The sequence below is a fragment of the Suncus etruscus genome, chromosome X (assembly GCF_024139225.1).
Source record: "Suncus etruscus isolate mSunEtr1 chromosome X, mSunEtr1.pri.cur, whole genome shotgun sequence".
Lineage (NCBI taxonomy): Eukaryota > Metazoa > Chordata > Mammalia > Eulipotyphla > Soricidae > Suncus > Suncus etruscus.
The window spans coordinates 83,701,902-83,707,533 of record NC_064868.1 but is presented as its reverse complement, the minus strand read 5'-3'; the positions used below and the strand labels follow the sequence as shown (position 1 = coordinate 83,707,533).

Genomic DNA, 5,632 nt, shown 5'->3' with positions numbered 1-5,632 from the left:
GTGTAAGCAGTGGCAGTAGTTAGTTACCTTCTCTTGATAATGATGGAGAAGGAAAATTTCTTGTTTTATTTTACATCTTCATATTGTTTGTTTAATAATAATATCTTTATTTAAAACCGTGATCACAAACATAATTGTAGTTGGGTTTCATTCATAAAAAGAACACCCCCCTTCACCAGTGCAACGTTCCCACCACTAATGTCCCCATTTCCTCCCTCCCCTACCCCCACCCCCGCCTGTTTCGAGACAGGCTTTTTACATCCCTCACTTAATGACATTGTTCCGATAGTTCTCAGCATAGTTATTTCTCAAACTGCACTCACCACTCTGTGGTGAACTTCATATCTTGAGCTGATCCTTCTGGCCCTAATCTCTGATAATTATTTTAATGTCTTTAAATTTTCTTAAAACCCATAGATGAGTGATACTATTTTGTGTCTATCTCTCTCCCTCTGGCTTATTTCACTCAGCATAATAAATTCCATGTACAAACGTGTATAAGAAAATTTCATGACTTCATCTCTCCTGATGGCTGCATAATATTCCGTTGTGTATATGTACCATAGTTTCTTTAGCCATTCATCTGTTGAAGGGCATCTTGGTTGTTTCCAGAATTTTACTATTCACTATTTACTATTGTAAGTGGTGCTGCAATTAATATAGGTGTGAGGAAGGGATTTATGTATTGTATTTTTGTGTTCCAAGGTATATTCCTAGAAGTGGTATAGCTAGATCAAATGGGAGTTCAATTTCCAGTTTTTTAAGCAATCTCCATATTGTTTTCCATAAGGGCTAGACTAGACGGCATTCCCACCAGCAGTGAATTAGCGTTCCTTTCTCCCCACATCTGAGCACTATTTGTTCATGTTCTTTGTGATGTGTGCCAGTCTCTGTGGTGTGAGACTGTACCTCATAGTTGTTTTGATTTGCATCTTCCTGATGATTTGCAATGTGGTGCATTTTTTCATGTGCCTTTTGGCCACTTGTATTTCTTCTTTGAGAAGATGTCTGTTCATTTCTTCTCCTCTTTTTTGATGGGGTTAGATGTTTTTAGTTTTTTTTTTTTTTTGGTCAGTTCTCTCAATTCCTTGTATATTTCAGATATTAGCCCCTTCTCTGATGGGTATTGAGTGAAAATTTTCTCCCATTCTGTGGGTGGCTTTTGTGTGAGAAGAAAAATTTCACCCGTGATTAAATGTTATGATAACTGTGGCCTTTGTTAACTTTAAGTATGTTACTTCTATTCTCAATTTGTTACAAACCTTTTTTTCAGGGGTTAGTCCTGGCTCTGAGCTCAGAATTCAGTCTTGGCAGGCTTGGAGGACCACATTTAGGATATCCAGAGATTAAATCAGGTCATCCCTGAGTTGGGCATGTGCAAAATAAATGCCCTACTCACTGTGCTATAGCTCTAGCCCTGTTACAAATTATTTTGTAATGTAGATTGCTTTTATATGGAGGATAACTTTTAAAAAATAAATTTAGTAAATATTATAACAATTTTTGTCACCATAATTGTGTGATAATACATACCAAACAAAACAAACAAAACAACAGGAGGAAAACTGGGAGATTTACATATATATATATATATATATATATATGACTAAGAAATAATGGTAACAAAGAGCTGCAAAAGATATGAAAGGGAAACGAAAATATATGTCCTGTTAAATAAAATTACAATATGCTAAGTCTTGTCGCATATAGAAAAAGAAATTCTCAGAATAGGTATATAGTGATATATGTCTACATTAAAATATTAAATCACCCTTTGAAATTTAGGTGACAAGTTATTAGAAAAAGAAGGAAGTCTGAATTAAGCATAAAAATAATAAATATTATAAGAGAGTAGAAATTAATGAAATAGAAACTAGAAAAAGAAAATCAATAAAACTTAAGTTGTCTTTCTTTTAAAGATAAATTGGCGGGCCTGGAGAGATATTACAGCGGCGTTTGCCTTGCAAGCAGCCAATCCAGGACCAAAGGTGGTTGTTTCGAATCCCAGTGTCCCATATGGTCCCCCGTGCCTGCCAGGAGCTATTTCTGAGCAGACAGCCAGGAGTAACCCCTGAGCACTGCCGGGTGTGGTCCAAAAACCAAAAAAAAAAAAGATAAATTGGCAAGCATCTAAATAATTATGATAAAAATTCAAACAAAAGTATATATTGATAAAGGAGACACTATAACTTATACCTCAGATATATGAAGGACCATAAAGACCTACTATGAAAACTCATATGACAATGCCTCACCTAGAAAAAATTATTATATTCTTATAAACTGCTAAGACTGGATTGTAAATGAAAGTCTACAACTAAGGACAATGGGAACTGAATTTGAAATTAGACCTTCTAGTAAAGGAATCTCACTACCAGATAGCTATACTGGCAATGTCTATAGAATACATGAATAATAATTAGTAATCCTTCTCAAAGACTTCCAAAAAATTGAAGAGTAAGAAACATTCCAAAACAAAAAATTGAGTTTAGTGGAAATTTAGACTAGAAAAGAAAACTACATGTTGCTATTCCTGATGAGAATATACACTAAAAGTCTCAACCATATATCATTAAACATGTTCAATACCAGTTTCTAAAATCCATGTACTAAAATGATGTGACAGTTATCTCTGGGTTGCAAGAATTGTTAGAATTATTAAACGAAGCCAACCAATAAATTTCATAGCACATTTATAAATAGAATGTGATGAACATCATAATTCTTTCAATAGATTCAGAAAACCTAAGTGGGAAGCTTTTTATTCTTTAATGCTTAAGTTTTTGAAATAGAAAAAATAATATTTGTAAATAGTGTCATTAAATATTCAAATGTAAAGTTATACTCAATTAACTTTTTAGTCTATCTTCAATGTAACAAGAAATACTATGAAATAATTTTCATCTTCTCTTGGAATATAAAAACAGAGGGTACCAAGTCCAAATAACTGTATGATCATTAAATAGTAATAAAAAAGGATCAGACTTACTCACCAAATCCAAAGCCAACAACAACAGAATCAATACCCAACTTACAACAAGCTTCATACAGAGGGGATCACTTATTAGCAGCCTGGAGGGTAAGGGAGTGGGGTATCAGATGCATGCTGGGAATGTGGGGGAGTGAGGTCAACTTCAGTGGAGGGAATTTCCCTGATTCAATATGTACCTAAAATATTACAATGAAAGATATGTAATCCACTTTGATCAAAAATAAAAATATAAAAATAAATTAAAAAAAAATTCAAAAGTCTTCAAAAGTCTGAGACCAGGGAACTCACAATGGGGCCAGAATCTATCCATATCCGTTTTGAAGTTTAAATGGTAGTTGGAGACCTTTGTCTTGGGAATAAACCAAATGTGATAAGATAGTTTTATCTTGGATAGATTATAAAGATATTATTGGCTTTCAAATTTAAGAGATTTTTATACTTAATAAGATTTAAGTGAAGTCACACAATTTTGGAGAATTACACTAAGCAAAGAATTTCTCTGAAAAAAATATAAACTAAATTATTTCACCAGTCATGAATAAATGCATAGTTTTTCTAAAATATTGCTGGTTAACAATTACTTTCATTTAATTTTCTCATCAACTACATTTCTCAGTTTCTTGATATTCTTGATATGTTGCTCTCTATCACTACCTTTTCTTCCTGTGTATTTTCCCTCACCATGACCCTTTTTTACTAAGAAAATTAATGGATAAAGACTTACATCTGTGAATCACATTGGCTATTACATAGCAATTTGTCTTTTAATTTGACAAATTAAAATTTTCATTTTGATAAATTTTCATTTTGATAAATTTAACTTTAGTACAAAACATAAACTAGGAGTGAGTGGCTTATGGGAGTTTTAGTGGTATCTTTGCTGTTGGGTTAAATAATACCACTATTATAATTTGCTACCATTTGAACTGTAGTGATAATAAACATGAAGGGCAATTACTTTGCATATATTCAACCCATGTTTGATCGCTGGTACCCTAAATGGTCCCATGTGAACAACCAGTAGTGATCCATGATCATAGAACCAGGAAAATATGAGTACATCCAGGTGCAGACTCTAAACACAAAAGGGCCGGAGCAATGGCACAAGAGGTAGGGCTTTTGCCTTGCATGTGCTAACCTAGGACAGACCGAAGTTAGATCCCCTGGTGTCCCATATGGTCCCCCAAGCCAGGAGTGATTTCTGAGCACATAGCCAGGAGTAACCCCTTAGCATCACTCGGTCTGGCCCCCAAACCAAAAACCAAACAAGCAAAGAAACAAACAAAGAAAGCAAACAAACAAACCAAAAACTAATATAAAAATGCCACATTTATCCACAAATAGTCATAGAAATTTTCTCATAAACTTTAAGTGACTTGGATTAGGCATTCCGTCTCTCCTAAATTATTCTTCTAAAATGTGAATATTCTTGGGAAAGTTTCTACAATTGTTATCTTAAAGGGTTTTTCCTCATTCTGCAGAATAGATTTTTGATTTCTGCATTGTGAACATTGTCACTGAGAAGAGGATTAAAAATGGAGACCTAAGCTTGTAATCATAGATAATTACAAGGATAATATAGCTTTACTGAGAAGGTGATAATTTGAGCCAAGATCTGAAAGGGTCAAGGAAGTGAGCCAAAGGTTTGTAAGGCAGGTGCTCCAATGGACTTGACAATAACCACTAATTTCCCTTTCTTCTTTGTTATTCATTGACTATTATTTTTCATTTTCTGAAATGAATAATCAACACTAGAATATAGTTCTAAGTGAATAATATATGATATTTTTTCACCTAGACCATCTTTATAAGCATACCTTTCTTTTGGATGAGATCTAGCAAATAGTTTGGATCCTCCCTTCAAAGTCTTGGAATTGGGTGATGATTGTTGATTTCCATTCCAGTTAATATTTGGCACAATTCCATTTCTCACAAATTTCAGCTACTATGATTTTAGTCACAGTCCACAACACATTTCAGGCACCATGATACGTTACATACATCAATTTGGTTTTTTTTTTTTTTTTTTTTTTTTGCAGGGGAAAGCACGAACGCAGTTTCCCACTACCACAAATTATGCAGTCGAGTTTCCCACATTTGGGGAAATCGCAGGGGTCAGCACACCCGGAGTGCAATGGGTGAGCCTCGCCCTGGGGAAACCACCTTCGTGATGGTATCTCCCCTGCCAGGTAAGTATCAATTTGATTTCTTGATGTTGTTGCTGGTGAAAGGCCTTATGGTAAAGTGGTAAATAAGAGGCATAGTAGAGTGAGAGTAAAAGTGCTCCTGACCTTCTGCTTTACTCACTTCAGTCTCTCAGATAAGTGCCTGTGAAGCAAATGGAGAGTTATAGCTATTGACACCTGAAGTCAAAGATGCTATTTTTCCATCAGCCCATCCAGGCAGCTCTCAGGCTGTCCCTGAGGTCCTCATAAACTATGGGACTTGGTAACTGGTCCTCACCATTCAAATTCTCAGGGAATGCAGAAGTGAGGAACTACGCTCTGTAGGAAAAAGAAATTTAGTCTTGACCTCTGCCTAGGATATGAATCCATAACTCTGGTATTGTGAAAGTTAAAGGACTTTGACCTTACAGGGGTATTTTTTTCAAGCTTTTATTACAGTCTTTTGTTCTAAAGT

General features: G+C 34.8%; 1 non-coding gene across 1 annotated transcript; it reads right to left on the bottom strand.

Annotated features, from left to right (window-relative positions):
* Positions 1-5,028: 5,028 nt before the first annotated feature.
* LOC125999787 (U1 spliceosomal RNA) lies at positions 5,029-5,189 on the bottom strand. The gene has a single exon (XR_007492257.1). It is a non-coding gene; the product is annotated as a U1 spliceosomal RNA (small nuclear RNA).
* Between the last annotated feature and the right edge of the window lie 443 nt (positions 5,190-5,632).